General features: G+C 40.3%; 1 long non-coding RNA gene across 3 annotated transcripts in view; it reads right to left on the minus strand.

Moving 5' to 3' along the window:
* Nucleotides 1–9422, minus strand: part of LOC123522396 — a 17241-nt gene extending 7819 nt beyond the window's left edge. Inside the window, exons 1-5 of one of the 3 annotated variants that reach the window (XR_006680661.1) lie at nucleotides 9366–9422; nucleotides 9041–9161; nucleotides 8469–8526; nucleotides 8030–8205; nucleotides 3858–3928 (exon numbers count right to left, since the gene is read on the minus strand). This is a non-coding gene — a long non-coding RNA (uncharacterized LOC123522396). Of the gene's footprint in view, nucleotides 1–3857; nucleotides 3929–8029; nucleotides 8527–9040; nucleotides 9162–9248; nucleotides 9312–9365 lie in introns of those variants that run through there. The other 2 variants (XR_006680659.1, XR_006680660.1) reach the window with 2 other exon arrangements.
* Between the last annotated feature and the right edge of the window lie 500 nt (nucleotides 9423–9922).

The following is a 9922-nucleotide window of genomic DNA, read 5'->3' on the forward strand; positions in this document are numbered from 1 at the left end:
AGAAGCAACAAAGCCCACATGTAAGAAACACACCAGCCTGTGTGATCATGAGATGTGGAAGGGTTCAGGTATCAGGCATCAAAGAACAAAAAATCACATCATCATGGGTTTTCCTGACACCGTGTCCAAACTATTTAATATGAAATCTTGCCATCCTTGCTTCTAGGGAGAACTCTGTTCTTACTTTCTCCAATACAGATTGATGTGTCCTTTTAGCAGCCCATGGTACTTTCAATATTCATCTCCAGCACCACAATTCAAAGGCATCGATTCTTCTACAGTCTTTCTTATTCAGTGTCCAACTTTCACATGCATCTGATCCAGTGGAAATACAGCCTGGTTCGGGGAAGGCACGCTTTAGTCCTCAAAGTAACATCCTTGCTCTTCAATGTTCTAAAAAGGTCTTGGACAGCAGATTTACCTAATGCAATATGTCTTTTGATCTCTTGACTGCTGCTTCCATGCACATTGATTTTTTGTGTCCAAGTAAGGCAAAATCCTTGACTACTTCAACCTTTTCCCCATGTCTCATGATGTTATCTGTTGGTCCAGTTGTGAAGATTTTGGTCTCTCCTCCATTGAGTTGTAATCCATCGTGAGTGCTACAATCCCAGATTTCATCAGCAATGTCACCCTTTTGCCAGAGGTTGTTAATAAGCCTTCTCCAATCCTAGTGCTGAATTCTTCTTTATATAATCCAGGTTCTCTGATGATTTGCAGATTGAACAAATATGGTCAAAGAATATAACCCTGACACACAACTTCCCTGGTTGGAACCCATGCAGTAGTCCCCTGTTCTGTTCACATTACTGCCTCTTGGTCCATGTACATGTTCTACATGAGCACAAGAGAGTGTTCTAGAGTTACCATTCTTCTCAAGGTTATCCAGTAAATGATGGCCTTGCATAGTCAATGAAGCACAAGTGAACATCTTTCTGGTATTTTCCACTTGGAGATATCCATCTGACAGCAGGAATTATATCCTTGTTCCCCGTCCTCTTCTGAATCTGGCCCCGACTTCTGGCAGCTCCCTGTCAATGTACTGCTGCAACTGTTGTTGCAATGATCTTTCTGTTCAAATATGATTCCTCACCAAACAACAGCCATGCGTTAGATGTCTACTCTTTCTGAAGTGACACGCAAGCAGTTTGTAGATTCCTGTTTTCTAGGGAATGGGATTATGCTTCTGATTCTTATGTATAACATCCTCCATGGTGATTACAATCTCCATTCTCAGTCCTGTCTTCTCTTCCCGAGCCTTCACTATGTCAAAATCTCTACTCTCAAAACACTACCCATGTCTCTCTGCTAGTCCTCCCTGGGCCTTGCCCATTCTGTTCTCTGAATCTTAGTCCATATAACTTGTCTAGAAACACATATAGTAAACCCTTCATCCCCACAAGTCATCGCTGTGCAACACAAACCGAAACAGTGTTTTCATATCTGTCAAATAAACATCTTTAAGGTAATGAGATTGAATAACCATTCATCTAGTCAAGTGCAGTCTACCGCTGGGAGTCAGTAGATTTTATGTGTTCTGTCTTCATATAATTTTAACATCATTATGCAATAACGATTAGATCCTACTTCTCTTGAGACAAGAATCCTGTCTTCTGCTTCTCCTATAATTTGGTGAGCAGAAGGAGGTCTTGGCATAGCCCTTATCATTTCTTGTAGAAAAGGAATGGCAAAATCATATCAGTGACCTTGCAATTTTGATTGAAATTTTATTTTCAAAACATGGGAACTCTTTTCAATTCCCATTCAAACAATCTTATTTTATCAATGTGTTCCTGAAAAATATTTAGTGACCTAAATATTTCACAATAAATCATTATTTGTAGAATAGAAAATATCATTATAAATAAACCCTTGAGATGGCACCAAGATAATAAAATAAGACACTTTTTATACATAATGCATAATATACATGGTATCATTAAAGATAAGAAGGCTAGAGGAGCTCAAAATATTTTTTAAAAGGTCCTAGAGTAAAGATTCAAGTTTCAGTATTGCACACAATTATTTGGAATGGCTTAATTGGCTTCCTGTAAGACCATAAACTATAACTCTATAGGTACTTGACCTTTGACTTAGGAGACTCGGTGGTGTCGGATGCTTCCTTTTGGGTTACTAACCCCATAGAGTAGATAACCTACCAGATATTTGGGGTAGAAAGATGAGCTGTTTCCCTCCCTTAAAGACCTGCAGCATAGGAAACCCTAGGTTGTATTCTACTATGTCCTATGGAATTGCTGTAAGTCAGAGCTGACTCCATGAGAGTTGGCGATCTGGTGGTTGTCTTTTGATTGGTAAATAATGTAAAAATCCCCCCCAAAAATGTTTATGCCACCTCTTCCCCTAAGAAACATGGTCAATGGCACATTGATTTTGAGACACAATATGTCAGTGTCAATATAGTTTCCTCTTTTAAAGCATATTTATATTGTATGCAAAACAGAACTACAATTTTTCCTCATCTAACATAGAAAATGGAAATATTTTAAGGGATGATATACTTCCCCTTTTCTACTATGCATCAGGCGGTTCTTTTTCCCACTTTGTTTGTGGTTTCATCGGAACAAAATTACAGTGATAATCTGATAATACAGAACGCTTTGTCACATGATACGTCATATGGCACTATTATTTTATCACAAAGGAAAAGAATCCTAGATGTGTGATACCAAAACTTATCAGAGGGTACAGGAGGGCATAATTTAAGCTTTGACTTATTTAAATGTGCCCTCTTAGTTAAACTAATGAAACAGTTTTACTATACTATGTTCTATGATACAATGTCAATGTTTATGATGCAGATGAACTGGTTTTCTTTAAAAGAAAAATAACAAGGAACTTGAAAGATGTCTAGCTGCCAATCAATTAAAAGGGTTCAGGTATGCCTATTTCATGGAAAAGGGATTAAATATAAGGTGAAAATTATTGAGCAAAATCACACACAAGTAAAATTTTGTTGATGATAATTCAGTTGTAGTAGTACGTTAACCAGGAACAGTCAAAAATTCAAACCAGATTCAGAAAGTGGGCATGTAATGAGAGATAATCTTGATGGTTCTACATGGATATTGGCAGAAAGCAGAAAATTCCAGAAAGATGTTTATTTGTGTTTGATTGACTATGTAAAAGCATTCAACTATGACTGTGTATATAATAACTGATTGATTGTGGATAACATAAGAATTACAAACTGTTGAACAATGTGGGGCTTATAGAGAGAGAGACCAACAAGTAGTTGTTTAAACTAAATAAGGTGATACTGCGTTGTTTGCAATCAAGGAAGTTTTGTTGTCAATGTTGGATCCTTTCATAATACGTACTCAATCTTTTTGCCAAGCAAATAAGCTGAAAGTTAGACTTAATGAAGAAGAACATGACATCAGGATTGGAAGAAGTCTCATTAACCAACTAAAATATGCAAATGATACAACCTGCAATATGCAATTGAACCAACTTTGCTTGCTAACAAAGGAAGAGGCCTTGAGGCATTTTCTGATAAACATCAAAGACTACAGCCTGCAGTATGGATTATGTCTCAGCATAAAGAAAATAAAAATCCTCCTAACTAGTCTGGTACAGGACTGAGCAGAGCCTCATTCTGCTGTGCTCAGGACATTATGGGTTGGACCTGATGCACTGACACCTACAAACAGTGACAAGGGTATTTTTAGATTGTTTATAAATTGATGCCATTAAGTTGACCCTCGCAAAGGCTGTCACAAACCCAATATTGAAAGTGCTCCTGCCTCTACTTCTTCACGATTACCTTATTTTGCCTTATTTCCTTTCATCTCTTATGAAATGAGATCCTGTGGTTAACTATTTGCATGTTTGCTTACCTCCTGTCTCTCTGTTGAGCTAGGAGCACCACTCCACAGATTGCTTCCAGTCTTTAGGCTCCACCACAGTGCTAGGCACATGGGAAAACAAAAGTTAGTATTTCTGGAATCAATCAATGAAGGATGGTAATTTTTTAGCAACCCAAGTGAGAAAATAATATAGTTACTTTCCTAAGTAAATGTCAGAACAACCCTTACTCCTCCCAAATAAGTAACCTCAAAGTATGTAAACAATATGGCCAAAAGTATGCTTGTGGTTCTTTCTCAGTTTGGAGAGGGATCGTGTTTGAAGGATGATTAAAATATTGTAGCAATGCTTTTGTTGAGACAAATGAAATAGACTTGATGATCAAGGCTTGTAACATTTAGATATTTGGTACCGAAAAATAACTAAAATTTTCCAGCAACAAAAAGGGGCATAAATAAAGGGAATTTGAAGAAACCCATGTCTAAATCTTGGAAGAAGAGTAACTATAGACCCACTCCTAACTTACAGACATGGCACAGCTCCAAAGACCAGGTCATTTCATGAAACTTGACATCATGATCTCATTACTGTATTATCACATACTGTCAAATCACATCATTACATAATTTTAAAATTTCGTCATTGCGTGACGGCTAAACCACTAAGAATCTTAGCCCATCCAAGTTGACACATATCTCCACTATCACAGTGAAATGACTTCCAATGGCTATGATATAAAAAAGACATTTCTAACTTAAGAACACATTCTGTACTTGGCAAATATTCTTTGTTTTACTAGGACCTCTGGTGGCACATTGGTTATGCATTGAGCTGCTAACCAAAAGGTCAGCAGTTCAAAACTATCCACCAGCTCCATGGGAGAAAGATGCCAGAGTCTCCAAAACTCAGAGGAGCAGCTCTACCCTGCCCTGTAAGGCCACGAGGAATCAGAATTGCTCTCTGGCAGTGAGTTTGGTTTGGTGTTTTTGCTACTTGTCTCATAAAATAAGATACAGTTTATGCTTCTTATTATCATTCTCAAAGGACTTATTCTAGCAAAATTTATAAATGATTTTTTAAATAGTTATTCCTCGTACAATTTCCATGCATAGAAGAGTAGGTCATTGGAAATCCTCCTGAACTTCCCTTTCATCTACTCTCTTTTAACTGTTTTCTACTTCCCTCTCTGATCTGAACGTTTCTTTTTTTGTATTCAGATCCAACTTAGAAGTGCTACCTGGAATTAGACTTAAAAGTGATAGAACCCCAAGTCCAGGAAGTAGAAGGGTAAATAACAGGTTTTGTAAAAATATAACCTTACCAATGAAAAGATCATGGAATTTTCCCACAGACTTTTTGAAGCCTTCCCTTATACCTTTTATGTATATTTTCAAAACTTATTAATATAAGATTGCCCTGTTCAAGTCATATTATTTTTCTAATAGTGAAACAGAGCAGATATTATTAATCATATTTTATGGATAAAAACTTAGTCATTGAGAGGTACAATCCACATAGTCGGCAATTCAAAACCACCAGCAGCTCTTCAGGAGGAAGACTTTCTACTCCCATAAACTGTTACAGTCTTGGAAACCCACAAGGAGTCACTGTGAGTCAACTTTGACTCCATGGCTGTGAGTTTGGTTTGGTCTGGATTGGTCTTACAAATGTACCAATCTACACTTCAGTGAACACGTATCATCAAAGAAGTACTGAAACAGTAGCACTGAGTCCACTAAAATCTTAATGACAAATTAATGAAAAAATAATTAACCAAAACCAACCAGGACCTTGGAATCTCAATACTCTGCAAACTCAACAAATGGAGGGAATGTTACCCAAAATGTATGTATCCAGTCGTTCGGTTCTCCAGAGCTGATTACTGGTCTAGGGTCTACTTAGTCCAATTCTCTTTCCCCAGTTTATATGACTGGGCTTCAAAAAGTGCACTGAAGGTTCTATTATCTTTTAACCTCAGTTTTCTCAAGAGTTTTTTTCTGTCCCCTGCTCTCCACAGGGTGCTCAAATGATTTTTCTTTTCTTTGCCGGTTAGTTAGCTAACTACCAATAGGCAATACCCTGAGGAGGTAGAGTTTCTGCGAAAGCCAGGCAGAGTCACATCCAGAAACTCAGATTCCTTCATTGTCCTCAGTGGCCTGAAGCTCTCAGACTGAACTTAGTCTAGGAATACGGTCCATTGGAGCGAGCCCTCTGGGACTTGCCAAACACACACAGACCCGGGTCCACGCACCTTCAGAGGTGGTCAGGGGTTGGCAGCTCGAGCTGATGAGACTTTCTGTCATTCCTAAGCCTTTATTCCTCTCGTTGAACTGCTCTAATGCCCGTAGTCAGCTCAGTCCTCTCTCCCATGGAAGTCAATTTCCATATTTCAATTACCAGAACCGAGAAAAGTTTCCAGGTATTTCCAGCTAGACTTGCACTTCTGAGACATTTTTTTCTGACTCAACAGTGACCAACCTAGTGGCCTTCGGGCAGTCTTTTAATCAGGTTTTCCCAGCAGAGCTGTAGGGTAAATATTAAATAGGCTGGCCATTAATTAGGGTTGCAGCTAAGCTCATTCACTTAGACGTCATCACCCGATGTAAGTGTCCCTGACAGGGAACAGCTAAAGAAAAGAATGAGATTTCAAGTTTTCACCCCTCAAAACTCCATCTCCTATGTAATTATTATGAGTGTCTCTCTAACAACTTTCTGCAGGCTGCAGAGGGATGGAGTGCATTAGGCATCCTTACAGCCATAGTTAAGAAAGACCCCTCTAGGGTACTCTCTAACCTCCTTCCTCCATCGTCAGTCACACTCCCAGGTGTGAAGTGTCAGCATGGTTTCATGTTATTTCTGAAATAGTTCTTTAACTCCACACAGGCTGTCACAGTGTTCAGTGGAGAAGAACTGTGATCGATTTTTCAAAGTTCACTATTCAAGCCACCACTCTCCTATCTTGATTCCCTCGGATGTTGACCAAGGTACTCGACCTCCCTCTCTTCTTGTTGGGCTTCACTTGGCCTGGCTTTGGAGTGATCTCTCTGCTAGACAAAGGGGACCTTTCCTGGGAGCCTCTGTGTCTGGGTCTCACAAGAAAAGCCTGGTGATATGCTCCTGAAACACCAGACATTGAGAACTGTACGAGCACAGCTATTAAAGATGATGCTCATGAAGTCCCAGGAGTCAGTCCATCAACGGGAGTTTGTTTCAACCCATGTGAGCAGCGTTTGTTTGGGGGAAGAGCTGTGGGTAAAAGAATGCTAGATGGAAATTTATATATCTCATCATAACACTCTAGAGACAGCCTCAGAGACAGACATTAACAGCAAAAATATGCCACATCATGAAATTAAACGTAAGTTTCTTCTACTTCACACTCTCTTTGTGTGCAGCATGACTACATGCTCAAGATATAACAAGTAGCAGTGTAAGTCATGGGGAAAATAAGTGCTTTCAATTATTTAGAGTTCAAATGCAAGCAGTCAGGCAAGTGGGATTGTCCCTGTATATATTTTGTTATATGATATCCATGATTGTGAATTTTGCGAATTAAAAACCATGAAACTCATTGTCATTGAATCTATTCCAACTCACAGCGACGCTGTCAGACAGAGTAGAACTGCCCCTGTGTGGTCTCCAGGCTGTAAGCTTAAACAGCCGGCCGCATCTTTCACCCATGGAGGGCTAGTCAGTCCAAACTGCCAACCTTCGCAGCCTAATTTTTAACCACTGTGACACCAGCGATCCTTGATAAATATTAGCCAACACTTACTTTCAGTTATTTTCTAGAATTTTACTCATAAAAATAAATAATATATTTCCATATTTTATATAGTTTTGATTATCTTACACATTTAGTGAGGGTATAGATGGAATGCTGGTGGTGTCACGGGTGAGTGCTTCATTGCTAATGGAAAAGTTGGTGGATCAAGCCCATCAAGTGTCACCACAGGGTAATGGTCTGTGATCTGCTCCCATAAACATTACAGCTTAGAAAACCCAATGGGCCATGTCTATACTATCACCGGGGCAGCTATGAGCTAGAATGGGCCCCATGGCACCCCACACCAACAACCCAGTGCCCATAGTCATAATTGTAATGAGCTAGTAACGTTGAGGATGTTTTTTGACAACCACAGGTAATGATATCATCAAACGCCAGCAAGCATGAACTGAGTGTTGAGTAGATGCCTATTTGTACCTCTGTATTTCTCAGGCTCTTGCTCCATACATTTTTCCTTTTTAACTGAAGGTCGCAATTTAGGAATTGTTATTAATTTACAGTGTCATCTTCTGTTCTCAATTTGGAATGGCGCCGCATCTGTGGTTTCATGACGAAGAGACCGCTGAGCACCCTGCAGTGGGAACCAGCATTAGCTGGCACAGGAGGGGGTGTTTCATGCTTGAGAAAAGGCAAGAGATACAGCAGAAATGTTCCAGACTAAAAGTAATTGCACATACGGCTAGTGACCAATAAGTGGGTGATTAGCAATGAGCAATTCACAGTGCTTTGGACCATGATTTCCCAGCACTCAAGTTGTCTTATCCATCAGATTGTGATATTCCCATGATGATATATCCATCAAATTGTCATATTCCTATTATGCTATTTCCATTAGGTTATCATATCCCCATTATACCATATCCATCAGATTGTGAGCTTCGTCCCAGTCCTGGGGAATATGAACAAGGCCCGGGCTGAAACACAAGTAGGCAGGCAGATGAGACTGATGTGAGTGACATGAAGTAAAGCAGGAAGCCCCCTGCATAAATACTTCGCCTTCTGTTGACATAATGCTTACTACTCCCACCATATGTCGAGCATTTTTTGAGTAATCCATTCAGAAGAAAGCAAAAGAAGAAAAACTGTACAAATATAATTATCTGTTGCAAGCGATACTTTTTTGTATTATTACTGTTTCATCTTTCCTCATTGGGTGTGCTTTTCCCAGATAAAAGAATTGAAGAGGGCAGCATTCTTTGTTCTTGAGAGTGGAAGGAAATGAGGAAATAAAAGGCACACCACGCTCTGGCTAATCTGCGGTGAAAAGGTTGACATTGCCCAAACCTGGAAACTGATCACAGCTATGGAAAAGACTCCACCATTTTTTTCAGGAAAACAGTTCCCTGCAGGGATCACCCCTCCCATATGGTGTGACTACTAAGACTCATGACGTCCTACTTGTTTCCTATGACATCGCCGGACACTCACCCAGCTGTCAAGTCCATTCCAATGCAGACTGACTCTTCTTTTCCTGAGGAGCAAATGGGGGGTTTCAAACAGCCCACCTTGTAGTCATCCGCTCGGTGGCTCCATTTGACAAGGGCAGCGCCTAAATCAAAAACCAAACCATCAAGTCAAGTCCAACTCAGAGAGACCTGCAGGACAGAGAAGGCTCCTGTGGGCTTACAAGACTAACTTGTTCAAGGGAGTAGGGAACTGCATCTCTCTCCCTTGGAGTGACTGGTAGTTTTGAACTCCTGATCTTGAAGTTAGCTGCCTAATGTATAACTCAGCTGCCCAGGGCATAACCCACCATGCCACCAGGGCTCCACAGTCTCTCCAAATTCCCATTCTTGGCCTCTCTGTGGAGTCACTGAATTGTTTGTCCGCACTCAAGGATTAGAGGCAAAGTGCTTACTAATCAAAATTTAACTAAGTGTATCTACTTCCCCCTATCCTCTGACTTACCGCCCACCCCCACCCATCCCTGTACTTTGACTTACCCTCAATCTCTTTATGCGCCCTCTCAGAGAACAGGATGATCTCATGGTGAAACATTACAATTTATTAACTAGTAATGCCACCCTTTCAAACCAATCTGCCACACCTGGGCTTTCTCAAGCCTCGTTTTATTTTCCTAACTCTCTGAGACAGTGCCGATCGGATGGTCTGAGTATTACCCTATTGCAGACCCTTCCCTTCACTATATTACTCCCCAAGCCCACCCCACCACCTCCCTGTGTTCTTAAGACTACTTAAGACTACTTGGTTGGCTTCTAGCTGAGAGGAGACACTGTCTGCATACAGAGCCAGTATCTGTGACCAAGGAGGGAAGCCCACCAAAGGCCCCTTCCTCGCAGTTGCTCCTAG

This window comes from Echinops telfairi, unplaced genomic scaffold, assembly GCF_000313985.2.
Source record: "Echinops telfairi isolate 266 unplaced genomic scaffold, ASM31398v2 ScPeMD7_7400;HRSCAF=8409, whole genome shotgun sequence".
In the NCBI taxonomy this organism is placed as follows: Eukaryota; Metazoa; Chordata; class Mammalia; order Afrosoricida; family Tenrecidae; genus Echinops; species Echinops telfairi.